Here is a 20,938-nt window from a genome sequence, read left to right as displayed (position 1 = left end):
TCCTCAGTTTCCTCATCCATAAAACGGGGATAGGAGTCATACCTACCTTATAGTGGTAAGACATGTCAAGGGCTTTAAAGTTGCTTTAAAGTTGCCTGATACAAGTCAGCCACTAGTTAGCCATTATTAGGACTACCCAGAGGGATGGGGAGACAGAAGGCAGACTGCAGTTCTTGAGCCAAGACTGGAGTTTCATTAGCATGGTGATTGCCCTTTAAAACACTGAAACAAATGATGGCATATAATGCTACTGCCACATAATAGAGACCATTGGGACCAAAATCCAGGAGCCAAAAGATACAAAGTTCATACAATAGAGGAAATCCTGACTTGGCTGATGTTAGCTGCCTGGATGCCAGTATGCTTTTCTGTATGTTAGAAAGGAAAATTGTTACTGTTATTCAGTAACCATTCTGGAGAGCTGAATTCCATCTTCCCCAAGGTGCTCATGGTGGGGATGGAGGTGGGGTAGATTTTTTATTTCTGGAATCTTCACTTCTCTCTTACCCAAATTATTACAACAGCCTTTAACCTGGAGTCCCTGCATCCAGTGTCTTCCTCTTCAACAAATAATTTCAGAGCACCTACATTGCTCCAGGTTCTCTGCTGGGTAGTAGGGACAATAAGAACAAGTCCACAGGTATGGTGACCTCTTGTAGCTTCAGGCTCACATCACTCGAGTAATATTTCCAATGTTGGTAAAAAATGCTTTGCAAGTTGTAGAGGATTGATCCAATGTTGTTACTGGGGAATGATCAAGGTGGTGATAGTAGTTGTTAAAGCAGAGCGGTTGCCTTTCAGTGGCTCTCCACTGCCTGCAGGATAAAGTCATGGCAGCCAAGTGCAAACCAAATCCCTACATCAGCTTACACTCCATCCACAACAAGCCAGAAACAGTCCCTTCATTTTCACACCCCTGTTTCCTCTTCCCCTCACCTTCCTGGAAAACCCCACTTAATCCTTCAAAGTCCAATTTCAACCTCCTGTAACTTCTTCCAACCTCCTGTAACTTCTTTGAACAAATCCAACAGATTTGTCCATTCTTGCCTCCCTTCCTCTATAGGACTCTATGGGAGTGTTTCTCATTAGGGAAGAAGATATTTCAGAATGATCTAAGAATCATCTTCAAATCCCAGGCTCATGCCTGCTCACCAGAAATTCTGATTCAGTAGGTTTGGGATACAAAGTGGTGAAGAGTTCTTGCTATGAGTTAAACAAACCCAGGTTAAGTCCCAACCAAGATATTTACCAGCTTCATGATCTTAGCCAAGGTATTTGACCTCCCTGAGCCTTGGTCTCCTATTTGTAATATAGGGCCAGAAACAGGCAGGAAGGTTTAGTTGAGATAATGACATAAAACACTTAGCACAATTCCTGTCACTTAGGAAGTACTCGACAAATTTTAATAGTTATTGAAGAGAGTTAGTTTATTCTGACTCTGACAACCTACCCATTTCTTCCCTGCTCATTTCACCCATCTCTAGGTTTAGAATCACTTCTGAGCATTTATCAAATGGCATGGAATTTCATTGATTATGCACCTATGTCTCTTACTAATGTGATATCCAGGAGGGCAGAAGACAAGACTTGTTCTAAAGCCCAAGCAAGTAGCACAGTACCAAGAATAATGTCACCAATTACAAGCCATGTGACCTTGGTCAAGTCGGTCTGCCTCTTTTGGTCTCATTGTTTTTGCTGTAAAGCGGGAGTATGATGCTACCAAATAGGGTTGTTGTGAACACCATATGAGATCATGGATGTGAAAGTGCCTTGAATGGTGTAGAGAAGTGAGTTGTTATGGTTTGCCACTGAAGATCATAAGGGGCTGTAGTTTGGACCTGTAACCTCACGGCCACTTATCTGTGGCTCTCTCCTTCCTCTCCTTCCCGCTCCAATAGAGTATCATTGTGACTCTCGTCCTTTGAACAATGTTAGTTGATTTATACCTAACAGGAGATTCAGGAAAGACCTGCACAATGGCTCAAGCCTTTCCAAGGAGAAAGGGACTACTGGTGCACTGCTATAAGTGCACTGGTGTAAGGTAAGTTCTCAGACCACTAACCACAGAAAATATTGCAGTGAACAAGGTAGACATGATTCTTGCCCTAGTAGTTTCATTTCCAGTTGGGGGAAACCCAGCAATAAGCAAATAAACACATAAATAAAATAATTTGGAGTAATATGTACTAAGTAAAAATGAAACAGATGATGTTATAGGGTAATGGGGGGGGCATAAGATAGGGTGGCCAGAGAGGGCCTCTTTGAAGAGGTGACATCTGAGCTGACATGCAAATGACAAGAAAATCAGATGTGACGATCAAGTTGCTGAGGAAACAGCAAATATGTGGGGAAGCATCTTGATACAAATAGAGGTCACTGTAGGTGAAGTTACTGAGTCAGGGGAGAGTTGTGATAATGAGGCAAGAGGGTTAGTCAGGGATGCCCCCATGTGATACAAATATAGAAATCAAATGAGCAATAACATGAAGAAAGGAAATTACCTTGACTTCTGCCTCTTGTGTGTACATTCTTTCAGCAGACATAATTCAACACCTATTGTGTCAGTCATCACACTAGGAGATGGACATACATGGAAGAATAAAATACGAGCCTATTTTATAAGCATGGTAACTGAGAATATGGATGCTTAAGTAATTATACTATGATGTGGTAAGAAATCTAGCAGAAGGATATAAAGGACGGAGGGAGCCCAGGAGTGACTTATTTTGCCTTGGAGTCAGGGAAATTTTCATTAAGATAGATGACACTTTCACTTTCAGTTAAAGCATAAGTAATAAGAGGGTAGAATGCTCCAGCCTAAGAGAATAGTGGATGCTGAGGCACTGGGGTGAGTGTGTTCAGAATGGGTGGTCATCTACTAGGGCAGGAGCACAGCTGGGGAGGAGGCCCTGGTCTTGCTGGCTAAAGACCTTATATGCCACACCAAAGACTTTGCATTTTATTATACTCACAAATACATACACACTCACAACATGCATACACATACATATATACATGAGTTTTAGAAAGCTCACTCTCTGGGGCATGGTAGATGATGGACTGAAATGAGAAAGGAGAAGCTGTTAGACCAGTGAGTGGGGTTTGCAAGAGAGCAAGTACAAGACCTGCATTTGGTTATTGGTCACAGAAAAGGAGAAATGGAGAGGGAGAGAGAGAGATTTCCATGGCAAGACCCCCTAGTGACAGACCCCTAAGTCCTTCAAACTTCAGGACAGAACTACCTGTATGGGGACTCCTCCACGTCTCCCTCTGGTTTCGCAGCCAACTCGGCTGGCGCCCTCTCTCGTCCCCGCCACCAGCCCCCGCCTTTCTCAGGAAGCTTGGGTCTCCCTAGGAGCGGGTCTACTCTTTGGGGAGGCCTCTCGGCTGTGTTCCCTGCAGCTCTGCTGACATTCGGGGCGGACGGAAGAGGGGTTCTGCGCCCCACGCGTGCACATGTGTTAGCCCAGGCAGAAGGGAGTGCCTCGGCGGAGGAGTCAAGGAAGAGGGGGAGGGAGACTCGCGCCAGATTCTCGGTCCCGGGCGCCCTGGTCGGCCACAGAGGAGCTGCAGCCTCCAACAGGTTCGTAGAACGCGCGCTCGCTCTCTGTTGCTGAGCCGCCACCTCCTCCGCGGGAGCCGGTTCGCCAGAGAGACCCTAGCCGCAGGCCCCGCGCCGCGGAGATCCGGGAAGGCGGCTCCCTCCGGCCCTCCTTTGCTGTCCTGTATAGCTCTCAGCCGCCGCCGGCTCTTCCAGGGGCGAGGAGGAGGGGCTACGTGAACCTTCTCTCTTCAGCACCACCTCGGGGACAGCTCCCGTGGCCGGCTGGTCCAACCCCGGTTGTCAGCACCGCAGAGGCGGACAGCTGCCGCTCCGCGGGCTCATCTCCCGGTTCCGTATCGGTTCAGTGCCGCGGCAGCCCAGGACCGTCCTAGTCTCCGCGGGCTTTGCTCCCGCGTCAGCACCGCCGTGGCGAATAGCCCTTGCTGGCCGCCTTCACCGAGCAAGCCGGGAACAAAGCCCGGGGCTGGGGCCTCCCGCGTTTCGTGGGGGTGGGTGGTTGCCTCGATTGGGGGATTTCGGCTTCCTCCGGAGCAGTGTCAGGGGCGGTCTTGGGGAGGGGGCCTAGTTACAATCGCGCGTCTCTGGTTTGGGTCTGTAGTTCGCCAAGGCCTGGCCGTGCAATGGCGGGTCCCAGCTAAGAGTCGGAAGGAGGTTGGGAGGAGGGACAGGCAAGGAGGGTCCTGGGTTCCAGTTGGACGGGCTGGGCCTAAGCTGAGCTCCCTGCTGGGAGGCAGGAGTGCGCCGCCCCCTTTTCCGTCCAGACATCCACTCCCACTCTAGCTCAGAGCATGGACTTCGGAGAGCCCAGCACAGATCCCCGCGGCTGGCAGCTGCAATCACCGACTCTGGTTGTCCCCGGCACATCCCTAGAAAGTGTGAGGCTGAGTTTCCGTAGGGGGAGGGGGCCGAGAAACCGCGGGGAAGCCGCACTAACCGGGCAGCTGCATGCTCCCCCTCCCGCTTGCCCAGGGTTCCGCCCCCATCTCGGGAGAAATCCCAGCCGCCAGGAAGGAAGGGGGAGGGGTGACCCAGGCAAGAGGTTATGAACATGGCTTGGTTCTGGGAGGTTGCAGTTAGCAAGAAAAGAGGTTGAGGGAGTGTGAGACGCTGGGAGGCTCCCAAACAGAAAAGCCAGTTTAGCCGCAGGAAACCAAAGGTAGAAGAGGAAGGTTTTCTCTGTGAGCTGAAGCTGGGAGGGCCCTTGGATCACGTGATACTCTCCATCACGAGGATCTATCTCACCGGGAGACGCAGGCCTAGGGGGCAGAGGTGGTTTGCTCAAGGTCACTCAGCAATTTACTAGCAGTGTTGGACCTAAAACCCAGGCTCTCAAACTCCTGGGCCTCTTGGGTAACATTGATAGAGAAAAGTCTCTTGAAATGCCAGATGCGGTGATGAAAAGAAAACACAACTTTCTCAGTGAGGGGAAGAGAAGAGCAGTGTGGTTTCCATTCTGGGTTCAGATCTCAGCTCTGTCACTTACTGGCATGAGACATTGGACAAGTGACCTTCTGAGACTGTTTCTTCAGCTATAAAGGGGGGTTAATAATGCCTACTTGTGGTGAGGATTTAATGAGATATGCTATATAAAGAGCATTGGGCAACACCTGACACATAGTAAGTGCTTAAAACAATGTAGCTATCTTTACTGCTATTTTTAGCATGTGCTAAGGGCTATTATGTATCAGGCACTGACTATGCACTGGGGGGACAGAGACTTGTCCTGCAGAGGATGCAGAGAAGAAAACAGTTGCAATAAGATGTGATAAGTGCTATAATAGAGGTATGTATAAGAGGTTGTGTGAGCTCAGAGGCAGGAGATATTAACTGTGGGGAAAGAGGAGGAAAAGTACCTCAGCAGATGGAACTGTGTGTAAAGGCCTAGAGGTGTGAAATCACAGCCACCAGCCTGCTGTCACTGTGCCAGAAGGTAGGCAGGATGCGGACTGTGAAATGAGGGTGGAGAGAAAGGCCAGGACCAGTCTCCAGAGGGCCTCTTGTTATGGAATATTTCAAACATATTAAAAAATAGAAAGAATAGTATAATAACCCTCCACATACCCATGATCCAGCCTCAACAATTTTGTTATCCCACACCCACTCTCATCTCACACATGCACACACACACACACACACGGTGAACTATTTTGAAGTAAACCCAAGACATCATATCATTTCTCACAGAAGGATTTTAATGTCAATGACATCTCCTGCCACTCAGATGCTAGATCACCCTGGAAGTCAACTTGGAAGTCAACTCGAATCATGACCTTTTCTTCTAGATTTGTCCTGAACATTCCCGTCCTTAGCAAATCATTTTGAGACATAAGCCACACACTGGTGATGAGCCACATGCATTAGAAGAAATTGTTTCAGAAAAAAAAAACCAGGGGTACATCAAGCCTCAACATGTTTACCAGGCCAGAATTATCTCTGGTATCTACCCTGTGCCATAGGCCAGTGATTATTGGCAAGGCTGACCAAAAGGCAAGTTGAGCCCAGGAAAGAAAAAAAAATGAAAGCTTTCCTTTCAAAGTCATCTAAATCATGAGCCATAAAGACAGAAGCTTGGGATTATGGAAGTAATTAATTTGGAAATCATCAAGTCCAATTGACACATTTCACAGATGAGGGAGATGGAAGAAATTTACACAGAGTTCCAAGGTGCTGAGTTCTTTTCAGTTCGCCATTTTGCCTAGAAGATTAGGTCTAAGAGTTTCTCAGCCCATAAGTTTGGGATGACAATTCCTCCCCTAGCTCAAAGAGAATGGAGGAAGGAGGGGGTGGGGGTGGGGGCAAGAAATGTCCTTCCTGGTTCTCAGGAGGATGACAATGTATGACAGTTGGTCTCTGAGACCCCTTGATAAATTTCCCTCCCACATCCCTTTGAAATAGATTGATCCTGGTGTACCTACCTTCTGGCCATTGGACTAATCTCCTGGCTGGCCCATTGGTTCTCATCAGCAAAGGGCTCTGCCGTCAGATGCCCAGACCTCATTTCTGTGTATTTTTGCCAGTCTTCTTTGCTCTAACCACATGCAACATGAAACTTCCCTTTTCCCATTTGCCCTGAATTTGGCTGCACCTCTCTCTCGGCCACAGAGCACAAGTCCTTAAATAAGTAGCGTTTGGCCCAGGCCCTGTCAAGACTCAGAGCTCTTGTGTCTATGTAAAGCATAAAGTCTCTCCAGTTACTGATGAAATGTGACAGCTGTGTTTGGGGGAGAAGGGTGTGCCCCAGTCAGGCTCTGTGCACTTTGCAAGCCAGCATTTTTCCTTGCCTGACCAATGAAGATGGCAGTATCTCACAAATGCCCCCAAATCTCCAGTGGACAAACAAAAGCACATGTAAGGACCTATGAGTATCCCTGGTAATGGGAAGCCAGCAGAGAGTGGCCAATAAAATTGCCTTATCTGGGGGAGTGTAGGTGCAGAGAAGACATAGGAATGTGACAAAGATAGTGAATTTCATCTTGTGAAATTACTCCAGCTATTAGCCTGGGATGAGACCTATTTAGATGTATTATATTATCTGGGCCTAGTTGAATTGTCATATGGAGGGTCGCAAAGGGACCTTCCCTCCACACTCATTCGTTGAGTGATTACTCAGTACCAGGCACTGTCCCAGCTACAGGTGATAAAAGCAGAACGAGGCATCCTGGGTTCCTGCTCTCATGGGTGTTATAGACTCGCAGTGGACACACTCATTAATGTCAATTCAAAGGTAAGCATGAAAGAAATTTAAGCATATTAACGAGAAAGCCCTGTCAGAGATGGTGATGTGGAACAGAGGCCCAAATAACAAGATCCAGTCATGAGAGGATGTGGGGCAGAACATTCCATGCAGAGGTACTAGCCCTGGAAGAGACCCAAATATGAGCCCAAGCTGCATTGGGACAGCTAGGATGCCAGCGTGGCTGGAGCAGAGTGAGAGAGGGAGGGAGTGGTAGCAGATGAAGCCAGGGAGCGGGGAGGGACCAATTCATGCGGGGTCTTTAGGCCATGGCCAGGATTTGAGATTATATTCTAAATGCAATGGATGGTCACTGGATGGTTTTAAGCAGGAGAATGATTAAAAGGAAGGAGAAAGTACTGTTTTGCTCTTTAAAATATGCCTCTGGTTGCCCCGTGGAGAATGGATGATAAGGGGATGCTGGGCCGGGTACCCAGGAGGAGGTAGAGAGGGTGAGATACAGCCTCTACCCTCACCCCTCACTCCCACCCCCACCCTCTGGGAGTCCAGCAGAGGACCCAAGACTCGTACAAGTGTACCAGTCATCCATGGTAAGGGCTGCCTTGGTGAAGGGATGTGCAAGGCATTGTGGGAACACAGAGACATATAGAATCAATTCAGCCTGGGAGGCAGCAAGGAAGGCTTCATGGAGGCAGCAGTGTGGACAATGAGCTGTACTTGAAAAATTAGAACAGTAGAGCTGGTGCACAGGATGTACAAAGATGCAGTATATCCTAGCAGTGCAGTATATGGACCCAGAGCCAGGCTGCCTGCGTTCAAATAACAGCGGCTTTGTGGACTTACACAAGCTGCTTACCTCTTTGTCCTCTTTGTCCCTCTTTGTCCCTCAATTTCTTCATCTTTTAAATGATGAGAATAAATGACAGGGTTTCTGTGAGGACTAAACAAGTTAGAATTTGTGAGGCACTGAGACAGTGCCTGGCATCTAGAAAGTGCCATATGAGTGTTGGCTAAATAAAAATGGGGGAGGGAGTAGATCAGAAAGTACCTGCTGGAAAACGTAGCTAGAGCAAGTTCAAGCTCAGGGACCTTGAGTATCAGGCAAAGATTCACACCTTCCTCTGCAAGCAATAAGGGGCCATCAAATGAGGGGGGTTTAGGGGAGGAGAATACAATCAAACCCAATGGCCCAGAGAGGGGAAGTGTTCCAGTTTGCTAAAGCTGCAGGAATGCGAAATACCAGAAATGGATTGATTTTCACAATGGGGTTTATTAGTTCTAAAGGCCATGAAAATGTCCCAATTAAGGCATCAATAGGATGATACCTTCTCTGAAGACAGGCCGAAGGCATCTGGGGTTCATCTGCACATGGGAAGGCACATGGCTGGAGTCTGCTGGACCTCTCCTGGGTTTAGCTTCTGGATTCTGTTGCTTTCTCCAAAATGTCTCTGGGCTTCTGTCTTAGCTTCTGTCTCTCAGCTCCTGTATATCCTTGCTTGTTTCTCCCAGGGCATTTCTCTCTAAGTGTCTGGGGTTCTCTCTTAGCTTCTCTGGGGCAAACTCTGGATTTCATCTCTTAGCTTCTCTCCTGGCTCTGATTTCAATAGCTGTCTCCAAAATGTCTCTGGGCATTTTCTCTCTAAGCATCTCTGAGTTCTCTTCAAATTATCTCAGCCTTTTATCCTGTCTTAGAGGATACCAGTAAATGAATTAAGACCCACCTTGAATAGGCGGGGTCACATCTCCATGGAAATAATCTAGTAAAAAGGTCCCACCCAACAATAGGTTTGCCCCTACAAGATTAGATTAAAATAACATAGTCTTTTATGAGGTTACATAACAGATTCAAACCAGCACTAGAAGGCACTTATCCAAAGTCACACAGCCAGTTACTGGCAAGTTTTTGTCCTCCGTCTCTCTTACTGATTCAATATCTATTTAAGATCAGGGACCATGTAAATTTTGCTCCCCCATTGCATCCTCTGGGTCTAGAAGTAGGCCTAGGGGATTCTCAGTGAATACTTGTGGAATACATCACTGAATCAGATGGGGCAGGAGAAGTCAGAAATCTTGAATCCTCGAGGAGGTCGACTAGGCCTACAGTGTGGGCAACAGAGAAACTACACTCAGGAAAATAGTCCAAACTTCTTGAGGAGTTAACTTGGGGGCCTAGAGTCCTTCCAAACCCCAGCTTCTGTGACAGAAGATGCCATCACCCATGCTCCCTTAGACCCCCCTCAAGCCACAAGCATCGCTGCCTACAGTTCAGAAGTTAATCTTGGTAAAGTGCTTAGAAGGTGAAAAATGTTCCCCAGACAGTCAGCACAGTAATTGCCAATGCAGAGAAAATGTATCTCTCCATTTGCAAGAGGCAGGCCTTTGTGTTCCGAAAAAAACCAGCCATTAGGATTCCTTGTCAGGAAGCTGACTTGTCAGGAAGCTGTGACAGCCAGGCGGGCAAGGAGGGTCTTGCAGTTCAAGCAGCAGATGGCAAGAGACTCAGAGGAACTCAGCTGCAGCTCTCACGTTGCTGAACGCCTCCTCAGAGCAGGGCAGAGGGCCAGGCGCTTCTCCAAACAGGAGAGAAGCCCAGCCCCTGCATGCCTGGTTGGGTGAGTTTAGGTGAGTTCCAGTTTCTCTGGGCTTCGTTTTTCATCATGTGTAAAATGGGAATGATACTCCTGACCCCAGGGGGATCATTTTGAGGACTGATGGGCACGCAGCAAGTGCTCAGCAAACCTGCTTTTGATTCTGACAATAACCCTGTGGGGGTAGAGTTGTCATCCCATTTCACAAAGGTGGAAATTGAAGTCCGGAGAAATGGCTCATTGATTGATCAGTACTCACTGAGCACCTATTATGGGCCGGGAGCTGGTGAGACAATGAAGAATAAGACCGATACAGCCCATGCCCTCGCAGGGCTCACATACTGGGGAGGGAAGCAGAAAAGAAGCAAATGAACAAATAGAATGACTTCACCAAGTCACCTCAGTGCTAGGAAGGAAATACAAGAGGGAAGTGTGCTGGAGCAGGACAGAGGCAATTTCCATAAGGTGGCTAAGGGGAGCCTGCAAGGAAGAGCCATTAGAGCTGAGATCTGAATGATGAGAAGAAACCAGCTCCAGGACAAGCATCCAGGAAGAAGGAACAGAATGTGCAAAGGTCCTGGAGTAATAAATAACCAGACAGGGTTGCAGGGCAGAAAGAAAGTCTGTGTGGCTGGAACCAAGTAAATAAGGGGGACAGTGGTAGAAGATGGTGGCTGAGAGATTGGCAGGGGCCAGATCAGGCAGGCCTTGAAGGCTGTTTGAAGGAGCAGGTTTGTGAAGCAGAGGGGTGGCATAATCTAAATTGTGGCTAAGTCACTTCCCCTAGTCACCCAGCTGGCGTGGGGCTAGATGGGATGGAGCCCATGCCGGAGTGATCCCAGAACCCTGCTTCGAGCCCTGGAGCCCCGCTACCATCTCTAAAGCAGGTCAGCCAAAGGGCAGACGCAGTGATGCATCTGCAGGATTTCCCTGCTGAGAAATAAATCCATTGGCCAGCCAGTTCCAGCGGGCACCGCAGTGCCTTGCAGGCAGCATCCTAATGCCTCAAAGTGGGAAGGGGAGGGAGAAGACAGGGCTGGGACTGGGGTGAGGTGAGGAGGAGAGGCATTTGCCTCGGATGCAAAATCAGCAATGGAGATGAACAATATTGTATGCAATATATATTTTTAAATCAGTACAAAGAAATTGCAGGAAAAATAAAATATTATAATTGAATATTGAATATAAAAAACTGAATATAAAATATTAAAGTTTTAAATAAAGACAGAATCCAAAAGAGCTGGGATTAGAGTGAGGTGAGCACGTTGAGTCATGTATGGGCAGGGGACACAGCTGCAGGGACAGCCCATGGGTCAGGACCCTGTCCCTCTGGGAGTGAGCAGCCAGAGCCAGTCTGTTCATGCACAAACCAAAATTAATCTTCCCAGGTGGGGCCTCAGAGACAGAAGCCCAGAGCAGGAACTGAACAGCCCGGAGGTGACTGATGCCTGACCCCCATCCCCTGGGCTCAGCATGTGTCACACAGGCCTGAGTTCCAACCCACCCCTTGCTGTATGCTGTGTGGCCCTGAGTAAGTTATACTGCCCCCCAAGCCTCAGTTTCCCCATCTGTGCACCAAGGCTGATAAAACCTCAGCTCCAGGGCTCAGCAAGATAACATCTGAAGTCCACTAGCTCTTTGCTACTCAAAGTGTGGTTCACAAACCAGCAGCCTCAGCATCCCCTGGGAGCTCATTAGAAATGGAGGATCCCAGGCTGCACCCACAGACCTACTGAACCAGCATCTACATTTTAACAAGATCCCCAGGTGACTGACAGGTGCCCTAAAGCCCAGGAAGTACTGGTCATTTCCTGGGACATAAAAATACCACCCCTGCACCCACTTGCTCATCAGACCCTCAGTCAGATTCCGACTTCAAACAAGAGGAAGGACCCATGATGGAGAGAAGAGATCCTGAGGTGTCCACCTCTTTAACATTTAACAGCTCAAGTTTTGATGCCTGGGAGCTGGGCTGAGCTCTTCATATACTTAGCCATATAGGGCTCTATTTTTTTTTTTATTTCATCTGGAAATAACAATAGCAAGTACCTCATATGGTTGTTGCACAGATAAAATAGATAATATGAGTAAAACAACTTAGCACAATGCTTGGAACATAGTAGGTGTTCAATAAATGCTTGGTGGTGGTGGTAGTAGGTCAATGACTTTTTTAAACTGAGCACAGCCCATGTGATAAATAAAATGAAATAGGCAACATTTGTGTGGTTTTTTTTTACCATTTATAAAGCACTTTAGTTTATACCATTTCAGCTGACTCTCATGGCACCCCATTGGTTAAGTAATACAAGTTGCACCCATTTTACAAATGAAAAATCTAGACTCAGAGAAGTAAAATGACTTGACCTTGTTAACCAGAATTTAAATCCCTGGAGTCTGATATCAAAATCCATGTCAGCAGCAGATCAACCAATCAATAACCAAGATCCAAGACGAAATAAGAATATTAGACTCTAGGGATGACCTTCTCCAATCTCCTCATTTTACAGATGGGAAAACTGAGGCTTGTGGCAGGGAAGAGAATTTCTCAATGTCAGTCAGAGAGAGAATGTCAGCACTGAAGTCCAAACCCAGGCTACAAGACCCCCAGTCCAAAGTCTTTCCCATTGTCCACCGCCACCTCCCTCATCAGATTGGCCAGCTTCCCACCTGATGAACCCAGGAGAGCAGCTGCAGTACAGCCCTGGGCTGGTAACTGGGACAGGTCTAGTGCTCCACCTTTCCTTCCAGCTCAATCAGAGGAGAGTGCAGAAGCTAGTGTTGTCAAAGTGAGAGCTGTGAGGTTGCTAGGACACAGTTTGGGAATGGCCAAGTGGCAAAGGAGGCCTTTTCTAGAGCTGGGACTAGGGCAGGGACCAGGACCTCCCCAGTGATTTTCTTAGGGGCTGGGGGAGGGCTTCCAACTCCATAGGTTGGGTCAAGATTCAGCCAACAAGATTGGCTTTCACAGACTCTTCCCTTTCAACCTCTTCCAAGACCCCCAAGCCAAGAGACTGAGATCCAATTTTCTCTCAACCCCACCTCCAAGGCACTGCTGCCTACTCTTCCCATCCTTGCTACCTTTGACTCATAGCCTTAGCACCTCTCTGTAAGAAGAGGAGCTCCAGTTCCCTGCCTTCATTCTCCCTTTTCTCATCTCCCATGCAAATCTGACCCTTGCAATGGCTCCCCATCACCCTTGTGGTGAAGCCTAAGTTCCTCTAAATTCCCTTGTAAACTTGCCCAACAATCTCCTAGCCTCATCCTTTGCACCAGGGCTCCAGCCTGACCAAATTCCTTGGAGTCCCTGAGTAGACCATGTTCTATCCCACCTCCATGGCTTTGCAGAGGCTGTTCCTTCTGCAGAGCCCTTCCTGCTCCACTGTCCACCTGGCCCCCTTGAAGCCTCTGCAGGTGCCTCGCCTTCCCAGAGAAGCCCTCTCTGATTCTCCTTGCAGAGTGAGGCACCTTTGACAAGCCTGCTTTAGAATGGGTGGCAGGTTCTATTTTAATTATCTGCTGGCCTGTTTGTGCCCCCATTAGATTGTGAGCCTTTTCCATCTCCCTCCTCAGGTAAGAAGAAGGTTCCAACGTTGGCTCTGATATTTGATTCCTCTGTGATATTGGGTGAGTTCAAGACCTCTCTGGGCCTCGGTGTCTTCCTCTGTGTGATGGGATTATAACCTTGGCCTTGCTAGGTGAATGAGAGTATTAGATATTGTGATGAGAAAGGCTTGGGACTCCACAGATGTTTCAGTTTTCTTGGCTGCTCAAGCAAATACCATGCAATGGGTTGGCTTAAACAATGAGAATGTATTAGCTCAAGGTTTGGGGATTAACAGAAAGCCCAAATCAAGGTGTCATCAAGGTGAACCTTTCTCCCAGAAGACTGTGGCATCCTGGGGCTGGCTGCTGGCGATCCTTGGTCCTTAGCTTGTCACATGACAAGGCACATGGCAGCGTCTCCTGGTCTCTCCCTTGTCTTCCGGTTCTGTTGATTTTAGCTTCTGGCTGCTCCCTCTGTGGCTTTTTTCTCTGTGTGTCTGAATTTCATTCTGTTTATAAAAGACTCCAGTAATAGGATTAAGACATGTCCTGATTGAGGTAGGCCCACCTTAATTGAAGTAACCTCATCCAAAGGTCCGATTTACAATGGGTTCACACCCGTAGTAATGGATTAAGATTAAGAACACGTTTTTCTGAGGTATGTGCAGCTCCAAACTACCACAGTAGAGAAACTGAAAATGCTGGTCACTGCCCTGGTATTTGTGTCTACACCGCCAGGACCAGCCTCAGTGCTCACTGATAAATGTGTGCTCAATGGATCTCCCCCCTGCATGGGAAAAATAAAAACCTGTGGCTGGGGGCTCTGTAAACAGTGAAGCCCTGCTGAAGTATAAGCATAATACTTCTGACAGGTAACACCCCTTATCCCCCACAAGCACCTATACCTAAGTCACCCAGGTATGCCCTCTGCCTGACCTTCATTCATTCAACAAATGTTTATTAAGCACCTACTGTGTGCCCAGATATGTGCTAGGAGTAGGCAGATATTACTGCATCCCCTGTCTTCCTTTCCTTGCCTCCCTCAAGGTCAGACTCTCCCCAACCCAGCACACAGGCAGCCCTGCCTGAGGACGGGGACACTGCTGTTTGCTCTGAGAAGCCCATTCCCTGGGCAGTCAGCAGCTCCCCTTCTCACCCCCCTCCACTCTCTCCCCATCTCTTCACCCAGCCAGTCAGAAAACAGTTACCATTGGCCCCGTTTCCAATCTATTTGCTAGTTTTAAATTCGAATGTCATCAGCTCCCTGAGAGCAGGGTTGGTGCCTGACCTTTTCTTGGCATTTAGAGCATGGCCTGGCATGGGTAGTCACCCACTTCTCCACTCATTCATTCATTCACTCAGTCAACACATGGTTCTCAAGTCCTGCTAAGTCTGGGGAAACAGCAGGGGCTCTGCTTTATGAAGCTTTTATTTAGTGGTGGTGGTGGGTGGTGGGGGACAGGGTTGGGGGTGCTGTCAGGAGGTAATAATGCCATGAAGCACTGTAGTGTGGTTGAGAAAGTGAGGGGCAAGTTGCTGTCTTATCCAGGGTGGCCCAGGGGGGCTGCCAGGTTTGCAATCTGGCTGATCTCTGTCTGAATCCCCGCTCTGCCCCCATCCCATCACTGTGATCTGGGGCACATTTCTTCACTCCTCTGAACCTCCATTCTCACCCATGTAAATGGACCCATAAATATCAGCTTCCTGGAGCCGCTGTGAGCAGGAGTGTGGTTACTGGAGGAGGCAGTAGGGGGAGGAGGTGGCAGGTTAGACTCAGGGACCCCAGCAAGCAGTCCCCTTGGTCGTTGAGTCCTTGGTGACCTGTTGAAAGAGGTCCAGGCTGCAGCAGAGAGTGAGAACAGGGGTGGAAAGAGCAAGGACTGTGGGTTCTGTCCCAGCTCCATGCTTCCCTCTGTGTGGTCTTGAAGGAGTCGTTTCCCCTCTCTGCACCTGTGTTCTCATCTATACGATGGGGATGGAGCATCTACTTCACCAATTCTATAACGTGAAAGCATGTGTAGTAAACTTGTAGAGCATTGCTTCAGTCAACAGATATTTCCTGGGTACCTGCTATGTGTCAGGCCTTGTGCAAGGCTTTGGGAGCAAAGTCATATGACACCCAATCCTTGCCTTAAAAGGAATGCTTGGTGTCTCCTAGGAGAAAGCAGAGGAAGGTAACTAAAATCTGCAGGGCTGCAATGCAAGAGATGCCTTCACAGACATTCTTATTAAACAACAACAACAATAATAATGAGCACTTATATAGCACTTACTGCATAAAATTGGTATTATTAGAGGCCCCATTTTACATTTGCAGAAGCTGAGCCTCAGAGAGATGTAATGAATTTCCCCATTGCCAGAATTCAAACCCAGATATGACTGACAACACATCCTGGCCATCGATACCCATCATAACCCAGATCTAACACCAAAAAAAAAAAAAAAAACCAATGTGGTCATTTGTACAATAAAAGTGTGTTGCCTGAACAGGCAAAAACAACAGTGGCAACTGTTGTCAGAGGACATTAGATGAGGTGGGGGCTGGGGATGGATCTGATGCTGAGCCACGGTCCCATCCAGCCCAGCCCCTTGCTGGACCAGGAAAAAGCAGTGGTGGGCTCAGGACAGGTAAGGGCATCTGGGCAAGTCATGCCCTCACTGGGTCCAGGGTTCAGGACCCATTTGGGAAACCACCTCCCCCAGAAGCTCTCGTGGCCCTTCAACATGTTAGAGATATGGCCATCTCTAATATGCCATCTGCCCTACTCCTTGACAAAAGGCACCTATGTCCCAGCCTGGCCAGGAAGCAAAGGTTGGGGTTCTGCTCAGGGCCACACTCATGGATGGTGCTCAGGGTGTCCCCACCTCTGGGTCCCTGATGAACCACCAAGAACTGTGACCACCAAGAACACTTCTTACTGAAGTGAGATGGATCAGTTAGGCAAAGTGGTAGAATGGTGCTATCTTGTATTTCCAGACAGCTTACAACAGAAAAGCACTTTCTCATGCAATATCTTCTTCAATGCTCCCCCCAAAAACTTTAGGTGTATATTATTATCCCCAGTTTACAGGTGAGGAAGCTCAGAGAGGGGAAAGAACTTACCCAAAGACTCATGACTGGTAGGTGGCAAAGCCTGGATTCCAGTCTACTTTTTCTTGTCTGTCTTCCCAAACCCATCGTAGGTTGCTTGTTATGCATTTGATGAATGAATGAAGGAGTGAATGAGTGAACTGTCCTGGATCAATGGCAGGGCAGGGCTGGAAGCTAGCTCTCCTGTCATGGCCAGGACCTGTGCTCTTGCTGCTGAACTGCAGTTTCCCTGCGCTAATGAGCCCAACACATCCCCTCCCCTCTCCACCCCAATCTCGTGTGTGGTGTCCGGTCACCCCTCTTGCTGTGGACAGAAAGATGAAGCAGGGAGCTGTCAGCCTCGGCTCCTCTTCTGGGTGGTCAACCAGGCTCAGATCACACAGAGTGTCCACATAGCCTGTTTCCCCATCACCCTCTCCCAGTCATCCAACGTGCATAGTTGTAAACTTGTTTCTGTTTATAGTCTTGAGTTTCATACCAAATAATCTCTTAAGAGGAGGAACGTCTCCAGGCCACCTCATATTTAGCATACAGTGAGCCACATATTTGCACAGAAAAAAATGTGTGTGGTTGTAGAGCGCTCGATCGCTATAGATATCATGGCTCATCCAGATGGGAGCTATTTATGATGCTGAGTCACTAGCAGTGAATGCCACGGAGGGATTCCAGGCTGGGCTTCACGCCCCAGCCTCACAGACCTCATGGCTCTGTGCCTGGTCCCCATCATCTCTCATCACAAATGAGAGAGAGAGGAAGTGGCCCCCTTTGCAGTGCATGGGTAGAAGGAGATGTTTTGACCACATGAAATGGAGACTTTCTCATAACCAGATCCCATTCAAGTAATTGTCATCCAACCAGAGCTCCACTCCTTTAGAGATGATCCGGTCCAATGCCTTCACTGTTTGGAAGAGAAAACTAGACCCAGAGAGGGAAAGGGTTTGCCCAGCATCACACAACAAGGGGCAGAGCTTGGGATTGGAGCTCAAATTTGATTGCTATCTGGGGCTGTTAGCATGCTCCTGATCACCTTCTTCAGTTTCATCGCCAATGTCTTGGCGTTTTAGCCCCCTGAGGTGCTTTCTGTCCTCCAAAAACTTCAAGATATCTCTGTGTACTTCCTTCCTTGGGCTCCTCTAAGATAGGGTCTGGGTCCCACTTTTTGTTGGTATCCCCCACACTTAGTGCAGGACCCAAATACATTGGGTGCTCAATGGATATGTACTGAGTTTCATATAAGACCAAACTTAGTGCCAGCTCCTGGAGAACCCCAGTTCTCCATTAGAAAAAGGCCCCCATTTATCTCTACCCTCTCTTTCTTGTCTCTAAGCCAGTTCTCTATCCATGCAAAAATAGACTCCCTCCCACTCACCACCCACCTCTGCCCAATTCTATAATGAATCAATTTTATTAATAGGCTTGGGGATGGGAAACTTGAAAAGGCTTTTTGTGAAAGTCACCCTTTATCTCCCAATATAGTTCACTTCTCAAAGAATTCTAATAAACTGGTCAGGTGGGACTTTGCCTTACATAAAATATTCATTAATCCACTTCTTCCCTGCCTATAGAATGTGTTTGTTTAAGCATTCAGCAATCTCTATCCTTTATTGTGGGTTCTATCCAATTGTTCTAAGAGGCAGTGGGATGTGATGGAAAGAGCAGAGGCTTTGGAATTAGGGCTGGGTTAGTGTTCTAGCAGGCCACTTACTGGTTATGCATCTATACTGATTACTGTGAGAATGAAATGAGATAATGTCTGTAAGTATTTGGCACATAGTAAGTGCTCAATGCAGATTTGTGAATGAATGAATCAATGATGAATGAATGACTCAGAAACCCTATGATCCTAAAGGGTGAGAGACCAATTGATTCTGCAATCTGAGCTCTTGAGATCATGAAACCCCAGGGAACATGGCTTGAGAAGCCTTGGGGAGCAGACAACAGAAATTAGGCTGCTGGTCAGGCCAGAAAAGGAGGCTCCTTCTCCAGCACCTCGTGCAAGGGGTTCTCTCAGCTCAACGATAATTTTGAATCTAGGCTTGAAATGGAAAATTCCTAGGGGCAAAGATTGTGTCTTGTTAGCTGTTGGATTCTGCCTTTCCCCAAACTGGAGCCTGGCTCAGGCTGGTATGGAATAAGAGGAGAGAAACTTAGTATATATACATGATGTGGGGTGAAGTGGAGGGGAGGGGAATAGAGTTGAATGAGATGACTTGGTCTGAGTGGAGTTGACCTGAACTTGAATTGACTTGAGTTGTCTTGAGTTTACTAATGAGCCCAGCCCCAAGGCCTACCAAGGGAAAAGCTTCCTAGCACTTGGGCTTAGTTAAGATCTGGCCCCACAGCACAGAAGGAAGATCCCAAGGATGATGTTCTAGAGATAATTCAGGGCCTTCAAAAGTTGGATGCATCTCAGAGAGGGCCAGGGCCATAGCCAGGATGGAGGGGGAAAGGGTGGCAGTCTTGACTGGGTCAGGGGCACCCCAAAGCTGAATGGTCCTTTAGGATTCTTCAGACTTGTTGGAACTCAGCCAGGATCTTTCCATACTTTCAGGGTGATAAATTTCTCTCTTCCTGGCAAAGAAGGACCCTTTGGGAGTACCCACTTCAGTGGGAGATTGTATCTAAGTTTGGGGGATCAAAAAGACTAAGCAATGAGGGGCCAGGAGCCAAGCAGAGATGTGTATTGAAGATGGTGGAGCAGTTGTAAATTGGTCTTCCTGTTGGAGTGAAGATTTGGGAGTCTGAGTGAGGTATGAGTCTAACTCCAGACTTACATCAGGAAGTGGCTGCAGAAGGAAACAGTGACCCAGGAACCATGGTGGGGAGTCAGGCAAAACCTCTGCCATCACACTATGGGAAGGGAGCCAGTTCCACTGGCTGGCACCATCTCAGGACACCGCCCATCACAGGACCCAGCCAGGCAGGAATGAGGGAAGAAATGAGATTCAGATGAGCTCAAACCCTTCTTGTACTTGGCTGTGTCTGTGTCCACCTTCCACACTAGTGAGGGGAACCCATCAAAAGCAAGAACTACTTCTATTTCTCTCAGTCCTCCTTGTGCTCTCTATACAGCTGGGCACAGTTAGATATCAGTGTTTGATGTATGAATGGTTAAGTCAGAGTAAGGCTTAGAAGGCCAGTGGAAGATTTTAGGATGGCAATGATCCAAGATGGAGATACCCAACCAGGAAGTGTTACATAGACCCAGAAATTGTCCCTCAGGAGTTTGGCTCACAGGGAAAATTGGACCAGATGGAGTCAAGGAGCAGGGAGGTGCTGTCTTGTTTTTAAATAATGTTGCTCAGAGTTCTAGGCATCTAAGAAGGGTTCTCAAGGGCCATAACAGGGCTTGGGGAAGGGGAAGGCACCAAAGAAGGAGCTCTGGATACCAATTCCTTTTTCAATAAAAAAACTCCACAATAATTTGTTTAGATATTGGACTTCTGCATAAGTTTTCATTTTTAAAGGATTCTTTGGCTTTTTTAAGAAAACATTTGCAAAGCTCTAGGCATTTGGAAGTAGAACTTCCTGGATTCAAAGCTTAGCCCTGGATCTGACACCCAGGGGAGTAAATCTTCCTGGCAATGTGGGTATGACTCCCAGGGAGGAATCTAGACCCAGCATCGTGGGATGGAGAACATCTTCTTGATCAAAAGGGGGATGTGAAAGGAAATGATATAAGCTTCAGTGGCAGAGAGATTCCAAAAGGAGCCGAGAGGTCACTCTGGTGGGCACTCTTACGCACAATATAGACAACCCTTTTTAGGTTCTAAGGAGTTGGACTAGCTAGCAGTAAATACGTGAAACTATCAAACTACAACCCAGAACCCTTGAATCTTGAAGATGATTGTATAAAAATGTAGCTTATGACAATGTGACAGTGTGATTGGGAAAGCCATATGGACCACACTCCCCTTTGTCCAGTGTATGGATGGATGAGTAGAAAAATGAGGGGGAAAAAAAAGGCACCCAGTGTTCTTTTTCACTTTAATTTTTATTCTTATTATTTTTTTGTGTGTGGTAATGAAAATGTTCAAAAATTAATTTTGGTGATGAATGCACAACTATATAATGATACTGTGAACAACTGAATGTATGCTTTGTATGACTGAATGGTATGTGAATATATCTCAATAAAAATGAATTTAAAAAAAAACAAACCTTAGCCCCAGCCCTTTCCACCTGTGGGATGTCGGGCAAGCAACCCTCTGAATTTCCATACTCTTTTCCATAAAACAAAACTAGGAATACCTTCCTCACAGGGACATGTAAACATTAAGATGCTACAGTATTTCTCAAGTGCTGGTGCATATGCAGCTGAAAGCTTGTGAGATGATTTTAGGTGATATATGGATGAACAAATAATATTTTAATAGCTCACAATTGGAGCATGTTAGAAAAATATAAACAGTACATCAAACCCTATGATTTATGGAACTAATATAGAATTTCCTTTA

General features: G+C 47.4%; 1 protein-coding gene across 1 annotated transcript in view; it reads left to right on the top strand.

Moving 5' to 3' along the window:
* The first annotated feature begins 3,323 nt into the window (after positions 1 to 3,323).
* Positions 3,324 to 20,938, top strand: part of CPLX2 (complexin 2) — an 87,836-nt gene continuing 70,221 nt past the window's right edge. The window contains exon 1 of the mRNA XM_037823191.1: positions 3,324 to 3,583. The gene's annotated coding sequence lies outside the window, so the exon portion shown is untranslated. The remainder of the gene's footprint in view (positions 3,584 to 20,938) is intronic.

The sequence above is a fragment of the Choloepus didactylus genome (genome assembly GCF_015220235.1).
Source record: "Choloepus didactylus isolate mChoDid1 chromosome 11 unlocalized genomic scaffold, mChoDid1.pri SUPER_11_unloc1, whole genome shotgun sequence".
NCBI classification, from domain to species: domain Eukaryota; kingdom Metazoa; phylum Chordata; class Mammalia; order Pilosa; family Megalonychidae; genus Choloepus; species Choloepus didactylus.
The sequence above is the reverse complement of the archived record's forward strand: the minus strand, read 5'-3'. Positions and strand labels throughout refer to the sequence as shown.